The sequence below is a fragment of the Antedon mediterranea genome, chromosome 3 (assembly GCF_964355755.1).
Source record: "Antedon mediterranea chromosome 3, ecAntMedi1.1, whole genome shotgun sequence".
NCBI lineage: Eukaryota > Metazoa > Echinodermata > Crinoidea > Comatulida > Antedonidae > Antedon > Antedon mediterranea.
Window position 1 is genome coordinate 15,531,644 of NC_092672.1, and position 24,938 is coordinate 15,556,581.

A 24,938-nucleotide genomic window follows, 5' to 3' on the forward strand; every position below is an offset into this window, starting at 1 on the left:
TACAAATGTTGCAATTAATAATCACTATACAGTGATAAAAATACCAATTACATATTTGAGGGCTATATACAAGAAGAAACAAGGAGTTACGTAAATGATACTAAAGATAATAATTTATCGGGGTAAATCAGTAATTGAAATTCGTATTCCAATGTTAAAAAACATGATAAAAATAGTTACATGCAAACACATACAAAAAACTATATAATATTTAGATATGTAAAAACGGTATTCAATTTTTTAAATATTTTTGGTCAGTCCATAAATGACGGTCAAACAACTGTAAAAGTGTTACGTTTATGAAGGTGTTAATTTGATTTATATATTTTCTTAGACAGTGACTGTAAAGTTACAAGTGACGGACGGGGGAAAAACGGCTGTGAGTGTACATTTGGGCCCAAGTGACTTTTTCGAGAAACATAACTTTTACCTCCCCATCTAATTGGAAAGCAATTTAGAGCATTTAATTCTTCTTTATATGACAAATATCCTTGGATTGAATACTCTCAATATGAAGACACAATATACTGTTTTAAATGCTGACATTTTGGTGCAGACAAAATAAGCAAGTCCACTTTTTTAGTTGATAAGGGATATTGTAACTGGAAAAAATGGAAATATAAGATCCAACAAGCTATTGCAACATCAGTGTAGTTCTCCACATGCTGAAAGTGTTGATGCATGTGCACATTACAATGCCATCAAGTCGGGAAAACTAAAATCCATATCTGAGCTCCACAGTGATGCTTTTGCAAAACTCATCAAGGATAATAGGCACTACATCTTATTGTTAATCGCACAACGTGAGACCGGAAGATCTTACCGAATGAGCAACATAGATGTCAAGAAGCTCAACTTCCGTCCTTCGTGTGGAAACTTCCTTGCTATTCTATCATTAGTTGCAAAACAAGATGATGTAATTGCAGAAAAGATACATAAGTATACACATTATAAGAATTCAGAATGCCCTTTTAGAAATAATGAAGGACATGATTCTTGAACAAATAAAGAAAGAGCTACACGAAGCCTGAAGCCTGATTTTTCTCCGTCCTCTCTGATGAATCAAAGGATACATCCAACAAAGAGCAATTGGTTGTCGCTGTTTGATATTGTTTCAAAAATGCAATATATGAAGAGTTTGTTGGTGTCACTAAAGCACAAAGCCTGGATGCTGATCCAGACACCATAATTGATAAACTGATGTCAGTTGAAGCCAATATGAAGAATTGTATCGGGCACAGGGCTACGACGGTGCCTCTGTTGTTTCTGGACATTTAAATGGAGTTCAGCGTAAACTACCACAGAAAACAGGAGTGGATATGGCCTATTATGTCCATTGTTTCTACCACAGATTAAACCTAGTAATTATTGACATCTCAAAAGTGCATTTCTGACATGGTAGCGTTATTCAATCAGCTTCACTCATTCCTTAGTTCCAGTACAGTACATGTTATGTGGGAAAAGATGCAAGGTAAGTATGGCTTAAAGCAAATGGAAATTGGTAGAGTGTCAGAAACACGCTGGTCATGTCAGACAAAGCAGTTTAACGCTTTTTGGAACCGAATGGAAATAGTAATCGAGGTTCTTAATGATGTTATCGATAACGACATTAATTCCAGTCGTATTACTGAAGCAACCGGTTATTTGCTGCAGATAGATCGTCGGTTCCTACGATACCTGTCTGTACTAAGGCACGTTTTATCAAAAGCTAAGTTTGCATCTGATGTTCTTCAAACACCATCAAATGACTTGACACACGTTGTTGACCTCATTGGTACGATGAAATAAATAACTGTCGGATAAGAAACTGCTGTCAGGAATTCTGGTACGCCGCAGAAGCGATTGCAGACAGGTTGTGTTTGCCTGAAACAACGAGACCAAAAGGGAAAGTTGCACCACCGACTACTCTACGTGCATATTATGTTGAAAGTAATATTGAACAGAGTGCTACTGATGGATTTGATGTTTTCGTCCAGAATGTATTCAAAGTCATTGATAAAATAGATGGTGAACTTAACAGAAGGTTCAGTGAAAAAAACATCTCGATAATGAAAGGAATCTCATCGTTTTGTCCAACATCTAATACGTTACTTGATTATTGGATTTGCTCAGCTTTTTAAAACAGAGCAATGTTCTTAAAAGTGAATTAGTTACGTTCTAACATCTATTTGGACGTATCTTAACAGAACAGCAACCTCGATCTCTTCTCCAGCTACACGCATATCTAGAAGATTTGAAGGAAGCTTTGTTTGAGGAGCGTATCAGTGTAGTGGCGTGCGCTTTGCCTGTGTCATCTGCCGAATGTGAACGCAATTTTATTTCAATGAGACTAATAACAAATTATTTGCGTTCGACAATGGCAAATGCTCGTTTGGATGATGATGCTTGACCGAGGAAGCAAACTTGACCTCAACAACGTGATTGACAGATTTAAGGCAAAATTCCCAAATTGAATTTGTGTTTGAGAAAACGGTTTGAAATTAAACTAGTTGGATATTAGTTCTCTTTTCAATGTCCTGTATGTCATAACCTCTCATTCCAAAATTGAAAACAGAGAACGTTCTGGCCACATAAATAATGTTCAAGTTTCTAGAGTATGCTACAGTAAACATCTTGGTGTAAACATTGATGAAACGCTAAGCTGGAAATACCATATTGAATATACTCGTGCAAAGGCTCTAAAAGGTTTAGGTATGCTTAAACGATGTAGACACATTTTTCAAAATAATATATTAAGAAATATTGCAAATTCTATTATTATTCCACATCTAACTTATTGTAGTGTAATCTGGGGTAATTGTGGCTCAAGCTTTCTAAAAAAAAAAAACTGTACAAAATAGAAAAGCCCGAATCATATTTGGCCTATCTTGGGATACACCAAGATGCACTTCAGCGAGTAAATTGGCTTACCCTCTCAACTAAAGATGAGTATGAATGTTGCATGTTAATTTATAAAGTTATGACGGGGCGTGCATCCACATATCTATCAAATCTAGTTAAACAAAATAATTTCAAATATAACTTTAGACATAATGATAAAAACCTCTATTATATGTTCCGAAACCTCGCACTGAGTATAAAAAACGTAGTATTCCTTATAGGGGGGTTATAACATTATATATTATTATATATCAATAAGATATGCCACAATCTCTGAACGTATTAAAAAAAGAAATTGCAAACATATTTAAACTGGAAGCCTAATGCTGTATTATTTTATAAATTTTTTCTTTTAAGGTTTTTGTATAAATGTGTATACACTGTATTATTTGTATATATTATATTACCTATCACATTGTGGAAGAACACCTTTAATTTATGGTGAACGAATTTTATATTTTGTACTTTTGTATTTTATAATTTCGTGAATAAATAAAGATTTTGGATTTGATTGCATGGAGGTGTATCTATACCATGCTCATCACGTGTACAGTAAGTAATAATCATATAATTATACGATAATACAAGACCACAAAAATAAGCCTTTTCACTATGTATATATTTATGCATAACCATGATGAATAGCCATATTTATTTACTTTCACTTCATTTTCAACATTTTTCGAAAAAGTTCGCCGGAAAGCGACCTTGGTGGATCATCATCCAAAATCCAAATGAAATAATTGATTTGCACATAATTTTATTTGCATCTACCATAAAGAAAGGACAAAACTTTCCTCCCCTAAATCCAATTAAAACAGCCTTGAGTTACGCTAAAACGCTGTTGCTTCCAGGGGCCCTGGCCAGGTGATGCTCGCTCCGCTCGCATAGCCCCAGCGTTAGGCACTTCAGCCCACTCATCAGAAAAATCCTGTCGCCACCGCTGGTTCCAACCGAATGCGTGCATCTAACATATGCAAACAATTTACAGCCACCAGGACAATATTTCCAGATCTATAGTCATTTAATAACAAAATTGTTTTTGCCTATTTCAAGTCATGATTAAAATGTTATGCATATATTTTTATATGCAAATAAGGCTTTTTATGCATTTTTATTTTTTATATATTAATGCTACTAAATTTACTAAATCTCCTCCAAAACCACTGAATGGTACGTGCTCATATTTGGTACACTGATGTTTATTGATGGGCCACACACTATAGGCTATGTCACTTTTCTGAATTTTAAGGATAAACACTAACAAAAAAATGCAAAAAATAGCAGTAATTTGACCAAGTTTCGCGAGTTGTTACGTCACGTATCAACTACACAACCTTCTCCGTTGTGTATCGCAATGGCCTTATCTACAAACACCATGTCGAGCCGCCACATTAAACGGTGTTTAGTTTCGGCAGCCGCCCAACCGTATCGACTGATCGCGTAGTTGAAGTTTTAATTAATTACACCTATCCTTAGAACAGAATGGCTTAGTGAGTAAACCGCCGTGGCCATTGAATGCTTAGTAGGTTCGAGTTTGAATCCGCGATATGTGTAAATAATAAGTATCTCCACTTAAAGCAAAAAATCTAAACCACAATGTAATTACAAAAGTAGCAAAAAAGATACCAAACCTAATGCAAAAAAATACAAAATATAAAAAACCATTAAAATTTTAAAAAAAGTAAAAACAAAAAAGCACACACACACAAATAAAATTACAAAGTATCAGATATAAAAGTTTCTGTCTGAGCGCGTCATCTAATTTCGAGAAGTGAGTGCACTTTTTGTGTCCGTTTTATTATTCCAATTACTGTAATTCTATAACATGAATTCATATTATATTCTAAAATGTTTTAATCTGCCGACTTCACTGACAGACGTCACTTTCTGATGCACACCGTAGATTAATATTCACATAGCAAAAAGTCCAATATCCAAAATTGCGCTTTTATAATACTTAATGATCCCATTCGAATGATTATTAAGGCAGACAAGACATGCGGAGCACAGGTTATTGCTAGACCACACAAAAGTAGCACATACATAACAAATCTCCCAAACCAAAAAAAATTGCGAAATATTAAAACGATTGAAATAAAAAAAATGTAAATGAAAAACACACACAAATAAAACGATTCCAAATGGTTTGATACATAGTTGAACAACAACTTAACAATTCATGTTTCGGCAGAAATGTGTTTTTCATTTGAATTATGTTCACTTTTTTATTTTATCTAGATGTATCTTGGCTTATTTTTATAGTTTAGTTATTTTATTTTCAACCTGTTATTGGTGTTTTACACTGTTGGCTTGAAATAAATAATAAAGAATAAAGAATAAAAAGTATCAAATAATGAATACACCACGAAAAACACCCAAAATAATATAGTGTGGTATTTTATACTTTCGTTAGTGTTTGCGCGCATCATCTAACTAATCCACACTAAACACAATATTTGTTTAGCGTCTTTTATTTTCTTAAAGTCTGAAAAGTCAAAAGTAAAGTCTAAAGTTCCATATCCAATATTGCTTCATTTTTTAGCTTACAGATATTTTACAGTGAAAGGATAGTGTATAACAAAATCAATGGCCATAAAATAGTGAGAATCATATAAGTCATAAAGACTTTAAGTTTGACCCACCCAAAGATACAACATTTAATACAAAAAAGAACAAAAAATATACATAAACTAATAATAAATAAAAGAAAACAAAGCTACAATTTCTATTTAAACCATATTCTCCAATCTTAACTGGTCTTATAAAATATATATATTTAACGTTCATCATATCTTAAAAGTAAATAGTTCTTGTATACTAATTTAAATTTAGAAGTTGTAGATACATTTTTAATATCTACATGGATTGAATTCCATAATTTAGCTCCTTGGTGTTTAATAGAGTTCTTGATTGTTTGTACATTTAGGTAAAAGATAATCATTTGCATTGCGTGTATTATAACTATGTAGTTGACTATGTTTCATAAAGTAGTTATTAAATGATTTTGGGAGTTTATTATTTTCGTATTTGTACATAAAGAAAGCAGATTGCAAACTATTGATATCAAATATATTTAATGTTTTAAATTTTAAAAAGAGTGGTTTGGTATGGGCTAGATAAGTTGATTTAGAACAAACACGAAGCGCTTTTTTCTGTAATTTGAGAGATGGTCCAACTTTGAAGTTACCGTAGTAGTCAAAAAATGTTTATTTGTAATAGTTCCCCATAACAAATTACAATATGACAAATATGGAAGAACCATGGTATTATATAATGAAAAAAGAATATTTGTTGGTAAAATATATTGAAGTTTGAAGTCAATATTTCTTGAAATCTGATTAGTAATTTTAGGTAATTGCTGTTTCCAGTTAAATTGGGTGTCAATTGTGATTCCAAGAAAATGTGTATGTTGTTTTTCTGTAATTAAGAGATTATCAATTATTTTTTTAAAATTATTATTATTCCCTCGGTCTTCTGTCTTCTTTCAAAATATAAAAAATTAGTTTTATAAATATTCAGCGATAGTTTATTAGCCTTGAACCAATCTGAGACACACAGTAATTCCCTGTTAAGTGTTTCAAAAAGTGTATTAGTATTTTTATGGGATACAAAAATATTTGTATCATCAGCAAATAATATATAGTTTAATAACTCAGAAGAGTTTGGGATATCATTTACATAAATAAGGAAATGCAAGGGACCTAAAGTAGATCCTTGTGGGACCCTACAGTTTACAGGCACTAAACTAGAAGTATGTGAATTAAAATATGTAAACTGTTTTCTATCGTTAAGATAATTTGATAATAATAAACGAGGGAGTCCTCTGATGCCATAATGTTCAAGTTTATGTTTTAAAATGGTATGATTAATAGTGTCGAAGGCTTTCGATAAATCTATAAACACTCCAACTGTGTGTTTATTTTCAGATTTAGCAGAGGAGATTTTGTTGCAGATATCTAGTAATGCTAATTCGGTTGAGTGTTCTTTACGGAAACCATACTGATTAGGGTGAAACAAATAAGATATATAGTAGGAAATCTGAATATTTTTTTGGCATACAATTATGAATGAATTGAAAAATTGCTGAAAAGTCAAAACTTAATATTTGGTGGAAAGGTCATTTGCATATTTGAAATATGAATATATGCATAATTCGCATATAACAACACATATTTAATACTCTATCACGGACAACGCTTTTAAAATTTCATGATTAAATCATTGCAAACTAAATTGTATGGGGTGATGAGAAAGACAATACAGGTTTCGAGTTTAAACCACAGCATAATAGAATTTTTATTTGTCTAGTAATGACAGAGGCGAGTTCTTATAAGATATAACATTATAACAATATAACATTCCTTGAGATTTCACTGGATTTTATATGTAATGATGGGGACATGAAAATTACTTTGACAATATAACAGTCCTTAGGGATCTATAACATTTACGATCTTTGAAACAGTAGTCATGTAATTTGCAATTTCGACCAATCATGTTCTAGTATATATACATTGGCGATGTAGGCCAATACACAAATATACTAAGATAAGATTCTGCAGAATTCTTAAACATTTTGGCATTATGTACGGAGAATCTACTTAGAATAAAAATAGGAAAATCGTGCGATAACAAGTACCATATTAAAGTAAGTAATTTGAAACTCAAAATGTAGAACACAATGATAATTCCATAGCGTGTGATTAAATTAGTCTATTGAAGGAAATTCTAATTAATGGCTTGGTACACGATTGTGACATTAAAAAAGAAAATTATCCAAATAATCACCTTCTTTATCTGTACGTGCTTGTAATATTACTCTTTTACTTTTTGTGATAACAATTCATTGTACTTTACTGTGCTAACTTCAGTTACCAAAGCACTGCTAATGTAATTAGATGTTTATTATGATAGATGATGACATTTTGATATTTGAGAGAGTTTGATGGCACTGCTTATTACAAAGCTATTTAAATTTTCCTTTTCATAGAAAGGCTATAAAATACAACAATATTGATGCTTTCAAAGATTAGACTCATAAGAGATTGAAAGCATAATCTATATTTATATGTACAGTATATCAATTTAAAGAAAACAATTTTTACAGTGCATCTTCCCAGTGAAATTAATTAAAGCTGTTACTACTAGATGAGAAAATCTGTGAGAGTAGAGAAAAAGCAAGGCTTCAAATAATTCCTTTGTACATATTTAAGTACAATATTTTATGAAAATCATTTAATTAATTTGTGTTAGATAATTATAGTACGTTATTTAGAATTAAAGTTATTTTAGAATTTAATGGAAGGACATTTGGACAAAGCATGGTTAGTTAAGGAAGTGGATATTATTGTAAGTAAGTGTGGTTTTTTGTTTGTAGTAATAATATGTGTACCGCCAGACCAAAACCTTAATGTCACAAAAGGAAGGGATTTCTGTAAAATGCTTCTGTAAAACCTGTATCTCCTTTACCATTTTTAAATTTTATTCTTACAGCAAATTTACGATAGATTCCAATCTATGAAATCTTTGTATTTTTAGGAAATTTAGAGTATAATCAATGAAAACAAAATTTTTATGAGACCTCCTTTTTTCGTCTGTGGTGGAAAAACGAAGACCTATTCTCTGTAATTTGTGTCTATTTTAATTTTTACCTTTTTGATTATGAGAAGAACACTTTTTTATTTTTTTTTTTTTAAAATTAAATAGATTTTAAAAACCTGTATCATTTCGACGGTCATCAATCACCGATGGTTTGCACATTTTCATAGTGAAAATAGTACGTCGGAGCACATCGTCAGCTTGATCGCATTCCACCAAGCATGTACGTCGACATCCTTTGTGTACTATCAATCTCTAGCGTTACCAACGATCAATCACAAAAGGATCGTCACTCCCGTATTGTAAAGTAGCGGTACCTCCGACGATCAATCACAGTCAATGAATAGAGTTGATGAAGCCACATGGTCAGTTTTCACGAAGTGCTACTATACTACGCGCCCATTTACATGTATTATTAAGTACAATAAAAACAAAGCCTAGGACTGTAGTGCCAATGAAAATTATCCCGTTAGGCCTATATTTTATTAAAACGTATTACTATTAAAATATTAACAATGCTGCAGCATTTCATGACCCTTGTTGTTTTATTTGCTGTTCTGTCGATCATTCAACATGATCGACAGTCAATGGCTAGGAGTTTAGATAAATCTCGCATCGCGTGTGGAAAACACTCTCAGCAAGTTTGCTTCATTAATATGCATGAGACTCTGTGAAGACCTGCTTTAACGCGACGTCATTTTACTTTAGCTGCATGCGAATAAGTAGTCACCGCGATCGACCCGGCATGTAAGAAAATAATACCGGCCTAGGCTAGGAAAAGTTTATGCTTATATAAAAGCTTAAAAAAACATCGTTGCGTTGTAAAAATTTAAATGTAAAGTACAGTCAAGTGTTGTTAGCTTGATTTGGTACCCTAGGTAAGTATCAGCTGCATGTTCCATATGTTGTAATTTGCGAGCTATAGACTCATAGTGTTTGGTAAATGACATCATGAGATGTTTGTAAATCGTTTTAAACGACTAACAATGTGCTAGAACACCAAAATTTCCAGGGGCCTTTCTGGCCCCAAGCCAATGTTTGCTTGCTTCACTCGCAAGGATAGGCCCCCCCCCCCCCCTATTTCAATATCCTAGATCTGCCCCTGCACTTAATGTTAATTTCTATTGTTGTATTTTCATTTTCACTTTACAGGCAGTTCCGCATCATTCAAAACATGAACGGTCAATGTAATTTAATATGCTTCACTACCAGTATATCTAAAAAAACTATAAATATGTAAAACATACTTAAATTACGGTAAATACATTTATAATGTAGTTTGGATTATATTTATAGTTATTACAAGCCTCAAAAATAAAAGTGTAACTAAAGTTTAGTAAAAAAAAGTTTATTAACGTATGTTGTTTAAAAAAAAAAAAGTTATATTTGACGTCTCATTTGACAATGCAATTAATGTAGCTGGATTTTTATGAAATTTTCAATGATTATAGAAACATATATTAATACACTTGTTCTAAATTTCAAAGTCATAGGTATAATAGAAATTAGTGTTGTCAAGGACAACATGAGTCGCTGTCTGCCACGACATTTAGGGTACCTTCACACGTACAGCGTAAGACTGGCGTTCGTTATATTAATGAATGGCGTTAAACAAAGAAGTCCAAGTATCATTTACGTTTTAAAAGTTAAACCCTTGGTTTTCTTATTTAGATTTTACACTGTTTTGATGACCATCTTTTGTTTTGTTTTAATCATTTCTTGAAATATAGTCAGCGCTTGATTTCTAAATCAATTTTTTCCCAAAAACACGCTTTTGACCATTATTTGCTGTTATTTCACAATAAACAATTCATGTGCTTTTAGATCGAAGAGCAGAGAGCAGCTAAATATATATCGGCATTAAAATGTACAGTAAAAAACGACAATTAATTGGTAAATATCTTGAATAACTCCACTGCCTAGTTCACACGCAAGACGTAGGCTACGCAAGGCGTACGCCATGGCTTATGCCATACGTGTGAACAGGCTCTTAAACTTCCTGTTTGAACTATATTTTTGAATGGCACACATAATCCAATCTTTAACAATCTTCTATTTACAAACATACAGTATCTTCATTTAAACTATTTTTTGCTTTTTTTTCATCTTTTTACACACACAAGAGCATTTGGTTGTATTAATACTACTATACAGTAAATTGGCTTTCCGAAAAATTTGATAGGCAATATAGTGAAGCAGAATGGTCAGAAGTTATAGGAAAACATACAGTTTTAATATGTTAAAAACTACAAAAGTTAAAATTTAAGCAGAGCAACTTACAAGATTTATTGAGTACTTTTTCCCACATAGACTAATGCAAAGGACCCACAGTTCGATTGATAAATATCCGATGCAATGACCATTTGTTGTCACTTTTTAATAAGGTTCTTTTGCTGGTGTCCATGGATTTTAACTGTTTTTTGGAAAGTAGTAATCGATAGCAGTTCCGGGTTCGGGTTTCGTAAAACACAGTTGTTTTTTCTTACTATGGCAATAATTCAGCCCTTTCATGAGTCGCCATCCATTGACTGAATCTCTGGATAGCTGTTGGCTTCATGGACTGTTTTAGAGTCTGAATTTTCTGGTGATAGTCACATTTGGTCACTAGCACCCATGGGTGAATGAATTGTCACAATAAGGTCAAGCACAGCATTTCCTGGAGTAGGTTCCTTGACTATTTGCTTTATGTTAATTGGCTCAACATTGGTCCTAGTTCTATTTAAATTAAACTATTTGTCATGTCAATCAGAAATATTCGATATTGGATTCATACTCACCATATCATCAGGATTGATTTCCTCAAGTTTCAGCTTGATCAGAGCAATTTGAACATCACGACCTAACTTGTTTTCTCTTATACCATGTTGCACCCACCAACCAAGTTTGAGGACCATGCTACCCCTAGAATCAATAGAAAATAAACTAGATTAATTGCATCAGTGGTTAAAGATGTGAGTGATGTATACGAAAAACAAACTATAAGGAAATTATGAAAAACCGCTCTCATTCATTTCATTTTATTTCATTTCATTTCATTTCCTTTTATTGTCATTTGCATATACAGTAAAACAAAATATATACATAGAAATTGTGTTTGCTCCGAGACACAAAATGCAGAATAAATAACAAACAAAAAAAAACAACACAATTACAATGAAATAATGTCTCTCGTACGGAATCTTAACTAGCATTCAGTGCCCGAATGGAAGCTGGATAGAAGCTGTTGCAAAACATATTAGTACGAGAAGTGATGGACCGGTATCGTCTACCGCTACGTAACATCTCAAATACATTATGCATTGGATGGCTTGAATCTTGTAATATACAATGTGTTTTCTTTATTAAACGCTTCCCGAAAATGAATTCAATAGTGCTCTGTTCTATTCCAATGAGACGTGATGCATACTTAACAACAAGTTGTAGATCAGACTTATCTTTATTTATGGCCCAGGTGAACCACAAAATAATACTAAAGGTGAGTACACTTTCAATAACGGACTTATAGAAAAGTGTCATAATGAAAGGGTCCACTCCGAAGGATTTAAGTCTACGTAAAAAGTAAAGGCGTTCAAGATTCAAGAAATTTTATTTGTCCATAAAAATGGAAATTCACTTTGCTTGGTAGATTAAAATAACAATAAAAAACAAACATAAAAAATGTTGCAACAATTTAAAACGTGCACTATTATAACAGATAAAATACAAGATAAAAAAGTTGAAAATAAAAAAACTGTTAAAAATGTAAAACCATTTAAAAGTTGCATTATTGTCTTACATTAGAATTAAAAATATGAATGCTATTTACAACGAAGGATTTTCTAGTTCTACAAAGATTTGCTCTTGGAGGTCGTAGCCTAATGGGTAGTAACAAAGTGCGAGGCAGCGAGGCACGCGAGGCAGGGAAGGCATGCGAGGCAAGTCAGAAATTTATGCGAGGCATCGTTTTACCATCATCAAAAAATGCGAGGCATCATTTTATCATTTCTCAAAATTGCAAGGCAGGAAATCACCAAAATTGAAGTGGGTGTCACGAAAGCTCAGACCACGAAAGCTCAGACCCCCTAAGACCTAAGATCACGAAAGCTAAGACCCAACACCTAAGATTACAAATACTAAGATATACTACAGCTTAAAAACAATACTTGTTTATCCATACATAATTTTAAACACAGTAGGTTTCATTTATTACCATAAATATAATTTAATACTACCGCAAAACATAGATAAACTCACATTATTTTCGCCCGTTGAGTAAATGTATATTTTTTCTTTACAACAAACAAACTTGACGGGTTGTTTGTTGGTATATATTTACTCCTTTGTGTTGCTTCAGAGGATGTTTTTCTTACGCACCTGCCTTTCTTGTATTTTGACTCCAAATTTGTTGACTAACTTTATCCTGAACACCACACTTTAAAATTAGGACTTATAAGTACTTTCAGAAGGAGAAACACATAATAACAAATAAATAAATCCTTTAAATTGATGATTTTACAGATGTGTTTCTTTGTATACTGTAATGACAATGTAACTCCTCGAGCTCCCCATGCTCAATGTTTTTGTTTCTATGGAGCGCCAAAAGAGCAACAAGTATAAAAGTATAAAAACAGAAAGAAAACGAAACAAAAAAACTTATCATGATTTTTAAATTAAAATTTATTTGCCAGTATTTATTTCTTCGTACTTGCATGATTATACTATTTTCATTACAATTTTAATTTTACATTGTTCCATCCACACTGTAGATGGACTCCACAGAGTTTTCAGCCCTCTATATAATTTTTGCTCTTTTGACGTTCCATAGAATCCATTGAACATGGCCCATGGGGTAGGCCTACTGTACTGTAGGCTAGTCATTTTGTGTGCGAGAAAAACGTCTGTAAAATCATCAATTTAAAAATGTATTTGTTACTTTTTATGTGATTCTTTTTCATGAAAGTGCCAATTCTAAGGTGTGGTATTCAGAATAAATGTTGGGAGTTAAAATACAAGGCAGGTGCGAAAGATAAATATTTGTAATCTTAGGTGTTGGGTCTTAGCTTTCGTGATCTTAGGTCTTAGGGGGTCTGAGCTTTCGTGGTCTGAGCTTTCGTGACACCCAAATTGAAGTAGCCTAGGCCTAGGCCCGCTAGGCTAGTTTCCTTTTGCACCTGCCTTGTATTTTAACCAACTTTATCCTGAATACCACAGCTTAGAATTAGTAGGCCTACTTTAATGAAGAAAAATCACATAAAAGTAACAATAAATCCATTAAATTGGTGATTTTACAGACGTTGTTTTTCTCGCATTTCGCACACTCAATGTTCAATATTTTGGTTTCTATGGAACGCCAAAAGAGCAAAATTAATTAGAGGGCTAAAAACTCTGTGGAATCCATTTATATTTAACGCATTATTTGGTGAAAATCAAGTACAATTTCAATAGATTTTGTCACTGTCAGTAAGGAAAAATGTTACTGTTCACCGGTGTACTGTTGATAATGTACACGGTTTCGGTAACCTTTTAAAGAATAAAATAGAAAAATTCATCATAATATCCTTAGTAGGATGTCCTAAGTAGGATGTCCTAGGTCTAGACTAGGTAGTGATGTTGATTTAGGATCGATTATTATTCTTTGAAAACAGAACAGTATATCAGCAGTAACATATTACAGCATTTTTATTGACAAATTAACAAATATATTGAAATAAAACATGTTTTTCACCAATAAATGCATGAGAAATTGACGCATTCCACTGAGTTTTAGTCCTCTATTATCGTTGTTCTTTTGGCGCTCCATAGAAACAAAAATATTGAACATTGAATAAGTGAAATTCGCGAACAGTGTGCGAGAAACACGCCTGTAAAATCATTAATTTAAGGATTTATTTGTTACTTTTTATGTGATTCTTTCATTAAAGTACTCGTTATCAAATTTGGAGTAAAAATACAAGCGAAGGAAACTAGCGCCAGGTTTATTAGTACGTACATGGACAACAATAAATAAAAATCGTTCGTAATATACCTAGCTTACTAAAACATGAATAGTGTATCATTATTAAATATTACACCAATTATTATTATATCAAAATTGATTAAATTATTTTCTACATAGGCCTCTTATCTAGGTTAGGGCTAAGCATATTAGCTAAAGTTTAATTTTAGGCCTAGTATTACAATTGTCGGACGTAAGTCTTTTTTCACACGCGCTCCAGAATTTTGTCGCAATTTTTTTCTTTGCGGCATGTTATTGGATCGCCATATCAGTTACCTTTTATTCACCGCCAGTTATTGAACTTGTCCTGGCAATCGCTGTTCACCTTATTTGCGAGAGAGGTACACGTGTTATTCCTAGAGAATGGAATGTCAAAAATGTCTTTGGCACGCCGCTCAGCGAGAAGTCTGTGCGTTGCTGCTGAAACCATGTGCTATAGGAGGGGAATGCACCACAATCCTCTGAGCTGAGGGCTGAATCATTCCGCTACCTGCTAAATAGTAAAGAGGGATTTTCCATCTCTCGGGTCTACCGGATCTAGGCGCAGGGGTGTGACAAAATATTATTTTCACTCTGCTATGTTCGAGAGACATGTGAGTGAACACGCTCGAAATGCCAACAAACATTGCAGTCATTTGATGAGTGTGTCGCTATAACAATTATTGTTTATCGAAAGTTGAAGACTGTCGTTCAGATTTTTTAACCGTAGTTTTGGCACTTTTGTAAAAGTAAAATTTGACACGATATAACTTGAATGAAAAAACAATCGTTACATAAAAATAAACAACATGATGAGTGTATTGTATTGTGTTATCGACCTGAGTTTGGTACTCCATCTCATCATTATTTTTTATGAGCCCTGCAATTGTGGTATCGTCTGCAAATTTGACCATGTGACAGTTGTCACTAGAAACTTCAAAATCATGAGTATAAATAGAAAACAAAAAAGGGGAAAGTACACAACCTTGTGGTACCCCCATGTTAACTACTGTTTTATATGACATCGTATTACCTACCCTAACGTATTGAGATCTATTACCGAGGAAGTCCAACAACTAACTACAAATCGGTAAAGTTACACCCAATTCACGCATTGCTGTACAATGAATTTTTTAGCAACAGTTATCTGGCAGAATTAGACCACTTTAATCAAACAAATCACATTTTAGACTATCTTTTATTCCAAATGTTATACACATTTTTTATTCAAAATTTTTGTTTGTTTTTATTAAAAATTATTAGGTTTTAAAATGACTACTTGAATAAGCCTATTCCAAACCATTGGTGACCTTGGAGTCACTCAGGCAAGCTGAACGCATTTTTTGTTGCGCTAGCAACCACGCAGCGCCACCCACCTTTGTGACGTCAGCACCGTGATACTCTATATACAGAAAAATAAAAGCATACATAATTAAAAACAAATTTTCTTTTGTATAAGACATATATACATACAAAGTAAAGTAAATAAACAAAAACATATACGCAGGCCTGGATCACTTAGTCAGCCATGACATTTGAGCTGACATATTTAATTACTTATAGATATTTTTCACAGTTCGTTTTGTTTTGTTGATTCAATTCTTTTGTTTTTCTGTATTTAAAGGTTCTGACCACAATATGATAATGATGATTCCTGAATATAAACAAATAATTAAAAGAATTAAACCGGTTACTAAACACACAATGATTTGGTCGAACGATTCTATTGAAGAGCTATGCTGTGTAACATATTTGATGGAAGCACATTGACGATCGTGTTGTAAGAGGAGTTTATTAACAACAAACAAAACTGATAAATATGTTTATAGAGGGCGCAGCCCATAAATATCTAACATCTCCTTTTCTCAGCTGAATTTGTTCAATGCTGATTAGTAACTTTATGTCATTTAAATGCTTAAAATATCAGGTTGTTAAAGTATGTACTGTTTCAATAAAGTTTTTCTACAGTACATAATGTATAGTTTTATTTTAAATAAAAGTATATCTTGCAAATTGTTCTTTAATTAGTCCTTTTTTTGTTGTGTTAACAACATATTTACAAGTCCAACCGATTAGGAGGCTTGCTTGTGTGTCCGCTTCTGGTTATGTAAGTTGGTTGTTGTTGTTTGGTGGTATGAGGTTTAGCCTTGGTTAGTGTTTTCTGTTTGGGACTTGTTACTTCGGGTGATGATACTTTCGTCTCAATGGTTGTTGTATGGGTGTTATAATCATATGTAAGGTCTGGTTCGTGGTATCTGTTTTGAGATCTTTTCTGTTTCTGCGATATTTCTTTCCATTGTGTTCTACTTTTTTTATGACGATTCGGAGACCCGTCTCCCGGAGAAGCCAGATAGTCACATAATGTTTCAGTTTTAGTTTCAGTTTTTATTTTCCAATATAAAACATAGTGTAAATAAATATATGCATAAAAAATGGAAGGATGACCAAAAAAAGAGCAAAGCTCGTACAGTATTTAGCCACCTTAACAAAATATTTAATACATGATACAAACATAATTGAAGCACAGGATGAGACAATACTAGCTAAACATGTTGGCATATGAACTAAAAAATAGTTCGATAAAACAAAAAAAAGCAAAAGAACAATGTAAATGTAAACATATTTGTAACACTCATTGATAGGTTAAGAACAAATTATTTTTATACAACTTTTTAAATATGATATGATAAATTACGAATAGAAGCATCAATACTGTTCCATAAAATCGGACCCTGTCCTCTGATAGTGTTTCTACCCATATTGGTAACAAAATTATAAGACGATAAGTATCAAAGGACCTGATGCCATAATTATGAACTGAGTTTACTCTAACAAAATAATTTGAAATGTTAGCTGGTAATAAATTATTCTTAAATTTGTACATGAAAACACCTTTTGATAACTTATGGATGTCATACACAGTTAAGTTGTTAAGACTAGCAAATAATGGTGGTGAATGCTCAATGAATTGTGAATTTGTGCATAAACGCATTATGCGCTTTTGTTTGCGATATACAGTTTCAAGGCGACAGTTATTGTGGTCAGCCCAAATCAAGCTGCAGTATTGGATATGAGGAAGGACTAGAGTATAAGGATGATACAACATTGACATGTAAAATTGGTTTTAGCCTAAAAAGAATACCAGAATATTTTGAAACTAAGTTTGCAATATGGATTGTATGTTGATTCCAGGTTAAGCATTCGTCCATTATTACACCAAGAAATTTACAACTAGTTACACAAGAGATGTTATTAATATCAATGAAAATGTTAAGGTCATTGTAAACACGGTTACTATATCTATTCTTAAAAATCATATAATTAGTTTTATTAGCATTAAGCGATAACTTATTTGCTTTAAACCAACTCGAAATAGTCGAGAGATCGCAATTAACATTATCAACTAGACGGTTTAAAACATTATCTGAAATTAAAAAGGTTAGTGTCATCTGCAAATAAAATAAGATTGAGTGTTTACAGATGTTTGCTAAATCATTAATGTAAATAATAAAGAGTAGCGGGCCAAGAATTGAGCCCTGTGGAACACCACAACAAATGTTTAAAGAAGAACTATGATAATTAAAAGAGATATATTGCTTTCTACCCGCAAGGTAACTTCTGAACCAATCAAAGGCAACACCATGTACGGTATACCATAATGATGTAGTTTAGACAGGAGAATGTCATGAATAATGGTGTCAAAGGCCTCCGAAAGGTCCAGAAATATCCCAAGAACATGCTTTTTCTTATCTAATTCAGAAATTATTTTATCATATGCTTGTAGAACAGCCATTTGAGTAGACATGTTTGGGCGGAAACCAAATTGGTTTTCGTGCAATAAATTAAATCGAGAAAAATAATTATAGAGTCTTTTATGAATTATGCATTCTAAAACTTCGGAGAAAACGGGCAGTACCGAGATGGGCCTATAATTCCTAAATGTATCAGTCTCACCATGTTTAAAGACGGGAATTATCTTGACAATTTTCAAGTGGAGATGCTATTAATTCACCAACAAATTTAATAATATCTGGTTTAATGTCATCAAAATCGCTGCTAGCACCAGATTTCAGATTTCTGAATATTGTGAGTACTTCATCTTTATCAGTTGGTAAAAAAAACAGAGAGCTAACAGTACGTGATTTTATGTTATTTATAAAATAATTAAAAGTAATATCAGATTGAGGAATTAAACGCAGGTATTCAGGACCAATGTTTATTAAAGTTATCAGCAATAATTTGAAAATCAGATATATGTATATTATTTATTAAAAAAAATGATGATATGTGTTTATTGTTTTGTCTACCCATAATGTTATTGAGAACATTCCAAGTCTGTTTTTAATAAAATTTTGTTTCCTCAAGCTTTTCAGCATAATACTGCTGTTTAGAAATCCTGATTAAAGAATAAGATCATAAAGAAATGCTTCAATATTGGTACGATGAGCACGATAGATATTGCCAACAACAATGTTTTTCCTACCGGGAATTGTTATTTCAATAAAGATAGATTCAGAATGATCAAAGTTCTGAGACGGTTTGTCAATTAATTTTAAATCATTCCATTTCGAAATTTATGAAAATAATTAATTAATGTTACAATGGAAATACAAACAATTTACAGTTTCTCATTCCATACAGTACTGCCAGCTTTGCGAAGTTAAACAAATTAATTGATCTTAAAAAGGAAAATAAACGATTCTCATTCTAAACAGTACGGAAGTTCATGAAACAGTTGGGAAGTTCATGAAATAAATTAAATGTTGAAAATGGCAATTAAAACGACTACCGTCCAGCGTTTCGAAGTTCACAAAATGAATTAATGTTGAAATGGAATAGTAAAGAATTTACAAATTCTCTTTCCATATTACCTTGTCAACGAAGATAGCTACCTTGGTGCCTTGTACTCGTATTTTAACTTTCTTCCCACTGTCTATCAGCTTGTTTCGGATTGGAATGAGTCTTTTCCGTTCCTGTTGCATGGCTGTAGGCAGATGTCGAACAGCCACAACCGGTTTCACAGTGATGTTCAGCTTAGCGCGAGAAATGTAATTCAAAACAGCCTCGCAATCCTTCATTAAAAAAAATTTCGCTATCATGGGCTAAGTAGCTGTTAACCTGTTACAGACTTGGTAGGCAGACCGTGGACATTTGCAAACTCGATATCGTCAGCGGCGGTGTTTACTTTGGTCAGCACCTTCCGTAGGACATTCTGTGTGTCCTCATTTGCACTGGATTGAGGGATGTTAAAGAACAATAAATTTGCTTTTTTACTGTAAAGCTTCGACTCTAACCTGCTAGCATTTAGCTCATGAATTTTATCCTTCAGTTCTGACTCCAACTTTGGTATAATTGCCTCCTTAATTTCGAGAATATCTTTGTCCATATGCTTCCCTGTCTCCAAGTCGGCCATATCAGTTCGATTGCCTTTAATGTCTGCATTCACCTTGCTCAATTGAGCACGTCAAACCGGGAGTTCATATCAGCGTCCAATTTGGTTAACAATGCATGCAACGTATGCATGTTTCATTGTCTACAGGTGGCTGGTCCGGTTGGCTACTGTGGGTTCGTCTACTACTGGCCTTGTTGGTAGTCATGGTTTTAAAATTAGGAAAACCAGTAAAATAGAGCAAAATAATTCGTAAAATATATAATTTGTTGAGACTGTGTGTCGATAATTCTCAATGTAGTCGATAAATACAAGTAATTAAAGTCCAGTTTGGTCGGATTTAGGACATTTCCGCAGCACTTTTCTATCCGTGTCTGCTCTCCATGAAGGTTAAAACAACACAAAATGTGTTCAAAAGCGAAATAACAGAGGGATAGTATGATGTGAGCAAACGGAAAAAAAAGTTTCTGAGTGGTGGAAATATGCAGACCAATTTTTTGGTTAAACTAAGATATTAGGATGAATAAAATGAATAAATCAAACAAAACGGAAAAATGTTAACAATTCTAAATATGAACGACGTTCTTTTAGAGATAATAAATTAGTCCTCAAACACAGAGACATAAGGTGTTTTCCATGCTTTGAAAATTATTTTCAACGCAAATTTTTGGATATTTAAAGAAAGATCAAACACTTGACATGGATATTCTAAACGCAGACGAATGAGGGCAAGTTTGCGAGTCACAAACGTAATAGAATTGTCTGTAAATAAAACCCAGCAATTTGTTCACCTGTTTAGTAATAATGTGGATATGGTGGTTCCAGGCCAGATCAAGATATTTAAAAATGGAAACTTTTTCGATTAACATATCATTAATAAAGAAAACATTTACAGATTTATTTACTTTTCGAGAGATCTGTAGGTATTTGATCTTAGAAATATTTATAAGTGGGATTTCGTTTAGAGACCCATGTAGCAATTAGATCGATGTCATTCTGAATATCGTTAGCTGTTGATAAATGTAGAGGAGAATATAACAACATTTTTTCAGCAAATAGAGTAATCTTAGAATGTGTTGAAAAGAGTAAATTAGAAAAAGTAAGGGACCATTCGGAATGACATCCATCCAATACCACGTGTTGGTACCTATTTTCAAAATAGGAACATAACAAATTAAAGAGTACAGGATTAATTTCTAACTTTAAAAAATGATTTAACATGGTCATGGAAAACACTTAATAAAGCTGAGACCGTTGATCTCACCTTTCTAAATCCATATTGCTCATTACTAAACCCTCCCTTTAGTTCAAGCTAGTAGACAATTATAAATGTTTTTCAAAAACTTAATAAAGAGATGGGTCTGTAATTTGAAGGAGATGTAGGATCTCCTCCTTTAAAAACAGGGACCATTTTCGATAATTTAAAAATAGATGGGATGTGGCCATTACTAATAAAATGATTAAACTATACCATCATGTCCAGTAGCACATTTGAAATTAGAGGCTTTAATCAGCTTAGCTACTTCTAAAGGCATACAAAAAATATTTAATAACATTAACAATGGGTTCAGGTAAATGGTCATAACATGGACCAATATTTACATCATTAAAACATTTATAAAAATATATATTTAAGAGCCTTGCTTTTTTAGTGCTAGAAGAACTGGTGGTATTACCAGTTACAAGATCAGGAATCTTTTTATGCTTGCTAGTAATGTTCTTGATTCCTTTCCAAAATTGTTTAGGGAACAGGTTTTTACAAAGTTTCTTAAAATACTCAACTATTCTTTTACGTAAGATATGGTTTGACTCTGGGTCCCCTTTGCTTTGCGATAGATGGAATTTCTATTTCGCATAGAAGCACGTATTTCTTTTGTGATCCAATGAATATCAGTTTTGCGAACAGCAACATATTTGTGTGGAACTGAATTGGCCAGTAGCGGATCCAGAGGGGGTGGGGGGAGGTGCACCCTCTGTACGCCTGGGCACCCCCCCCCCCCCCCAACCACATATAAATCTGGAGAAAAAAATTTATCTTACCATAAGGAAAACAAATTTGGGAAAAAAAGCGCAAGAGTAAAGTACTTTCACTTTTTATCAAAACACATCATTTCAGCGCCGTGCTAATTTATTTTTATTAGGTCACCATTGCTGTCTGTAAATTTCTAAGAGTTGCACCTGAAAAATATAAACGCATAATATAGACCTAAGGCCTATGCCTATTGTAATATTTTAATAATATATTTTTTTAATTAATAATAACCAATAGGCCTATTATTTATCTACACTTTATCATATAAAGATATTGTGGAACCACGTCAGGTCAAGTTCAATATTGAATATCAAAATGTGGCAGGTTAAAGGTGCTTGACCTTTGACAAGATCGCGTAAACTTTTAGTATTTGAACTTTACAATACAATGTTGTATATTCTGGTACAGCCGCTCCCTAATCTCTTTGTTTTTCTTCCTTATATCTTTACTCTTATTAAAAGTTTTACTAACAAATTTTATTTTATTTATATTTTTGCTTTTTGTACGTCAACTTAATGATCAAATAACAGTTTTCTCATCGCAACTTGTACAATAACAACGTACATTTCTAGCCTAACAAAATTTTTCAAAACTTTCTATTATTTAACAGTCGAAGATAGCCAGGTCTCGGGTCCATTCTATTGTCACCACAGATTGATATCTTCATCAGTACTTCTATGAATGGATGATTAGGTGGGGACACAAACGCAGTACCGTTTTGATCGTACGATTAATCTGGAAACCACCTCCTCATTTTATATCTCAGTCCCAACCATGGTAGGGCTGGTTCTGGAGACTTACCGGTCTTGTTTTATATTATGTGTAACAAGTCCAATTTCCGGGACTTAGCAACTCTATTTTTCAAAATGTTCTTAGCTCCACCCCAACCATGGTGGGCTGGTCTTGTAGTCGACCTACAGTATAATTTCGTTTTATATTTCAATTTTTTGCTGGGACTTTTTAGTTCTATTTTTCACAATTTTCTTTACACCTCAACCCTAATGGTTGGTCCTGGAGACATACATTTTGTTTCTTTTTTCGAAATACTATAATCCTTTTTACAGGGACCTAACAACTCTATTTTTCTAAATGTTCTTAGCTCCATCCCAGCCTTTGTGGGCTGGTTCCCTGGAGACTTCTAATTCAGTTTCAGGATCAGGTGCCGTTTTCGGCCACCTCGACTTGTATGGACTATACCATTATAAAAAGATGGGAAAATAGGGGTGTCCCATTTATTAATTGAGTGTGTTCATGTGTTAAAATACTGCTCCTTTTGTTCTTTTGTTTTTCTTGTTGTTTCAGCAACAAAGGGAAAACAACTACGCCCTGCATGCTGTAGAATTAATTTCAGTTTTCAAGTTAATGCAGTATATTATGGCTCTTTATTTCTATATAATTTTTACAGGTTTATAGATACAGAAAGTATATAAAGAAAGTTTTTATTCCAGTTAGGCCTACAAATAAAAAATATAATTTACCTAACGATAACACAGTAGTACATTTAATAAAGATGACAGTAGTACATTTATCACATACTGATTATTAGCATGGAGTAAAATTCTTTACTCCATGTTATTAGGTAATCAGTAAAACAATAAACATTATAATTTTGTCAGTGAATCTGTACCATTTTGTTCCCAGAAAACACAGCGTTTGACATTGCATGTTTTTAGGTTTGGTCTTTCTAAAATGTTTTAAACACGTTTTTAAACGTTTCTGTGTAGAAATACATGTTTTAATTGAACAACGTTTGCATCAAAACGTTATAATAGCGAATGTAAAACGGAGCTGATAATGTCGCCATGAAGAGGATGATTGGTGTCTTCCAATATAGCATGGAATACATCGGCAAGCTGTTCGCTGTAGAACGAGTCAAGCATTTGCATACTAGACAAACCAATTACTTTCCACGCTCTACCCAGCACCTTCTCAATTCGGTCTTTATCCCCCTTACATTCCCTTACTGATATTCCTAGCCCAATATACAATATGCCAAAATAGAACATCACTGATTAGTAAAACATAAACATTCTATAGTACAAATATCCTGCTTTACCCCAAAGAACCGAGTTTCCTCAAGCAGTACAGCCTTGTATTTAACCTCTTAACTACGATCAACATGTCCACCCATTTAGCTTTAGTCAAACACTACTGCCAGATACTTATCAATAATTGTTAACAATCTCTACTTCCTTTACTTTAATTAATGTATACTGTCAGACCAATTATGTTTTCGAAAATCAATCCTTATTTCTTTCGTTTTATTTATGTTTAGTTCAAGAAAATAAAAAATATGATTTATCTACCGATAGGATTGGGCCGATTAGAATGCATTTGCCAACATTCGTACATATTTCACAACATTATAGAGTTTAGGTAATTTAACCGATTGTAATGTAGTATTTAGGATGTTTTAATTCGATTGTATTGTAGTATTTAAGATTTTCTAATTTCGAATCCGATTGTACAAAAATTTAAAGTGTTTAAATCTAGATAGGAATAACATAGGCCTAGTATTTAATATGCTTTAATTTTGATTATACTGTAGTGTTTAGTTTAGTTTTTATATATAATAAGTAAGTATACCTACTTATATAGTTTTTATTTATTTATTTATTCATAGGAATCACCTTTATATCGGTGTCACACATTTATCAGTTAATGGTGCATCCAATTTACAGACAAAATTACAAATAACATAAGCCACAAAGTTCTAAATACTAATACATAACATCAAAACAAAATGTAAACTAGTTAATTAATTTATAGATCTGTATGAAAATACATAATACGTAAATTGTACAATATATATAACTACAAAAATTAAAACAGAACAACAAAAATACAGGATAGGCCTAAGAAATAAAACTTACAGATACATCCTCATAGAGATGTATGTAGCTTGTTTACTATATTAATCAATTAGTTGAGAGAGGTAATGTGGATAACATTGTAGATCTAGTAACCCATGCTTTCATTAAATATGTTTTACAATAAAAATCAAAGATTTTTCCTAATGTTTCATTTTCAGTGAATAAATTGTCTAGCATAAAGTGGTGTTTTAACTGAGGTCCACAATTAAA

At 32.8% G+C, this 24,938-nt stretch overlaps 1 long non-coding RNA gene across 4 annotated transcripts in view; it reads right to left on the bottom strand.

Moving 5' to 3' along the window:
* LOC140044964 (uncharacterized) overlaps positions 1-14,027 on the bottom strand; it is a 30,219-nt gene extending 16,192 nt beyond the window's left edge. Inside the window, exons 1-3 of one of the 4 annotated variants that reach the window (XR_011844509.1) lie at positions 13,192-14,027; positions 12,715-12,880; positions 11,259-11,382 (exon numbers count right to left, since the gene is read on the bottom strand). This is a non-coding gene — a long non-coding RNA (uncharacterized lncRNA). Of the gene's footprint in view, positions 1-11,258; positions 11,383-12,714; positions 13,108-13,145 lie in introns of those variants that run through there. The other 3 variants (XR_011844508.1, XR_011844507.1, XR_011844506.1) reach the window with 3 other exon arrangements.
* Between the last annotated feature and the right edge of the window lie 10,911 nt (positions 14,028-24,938).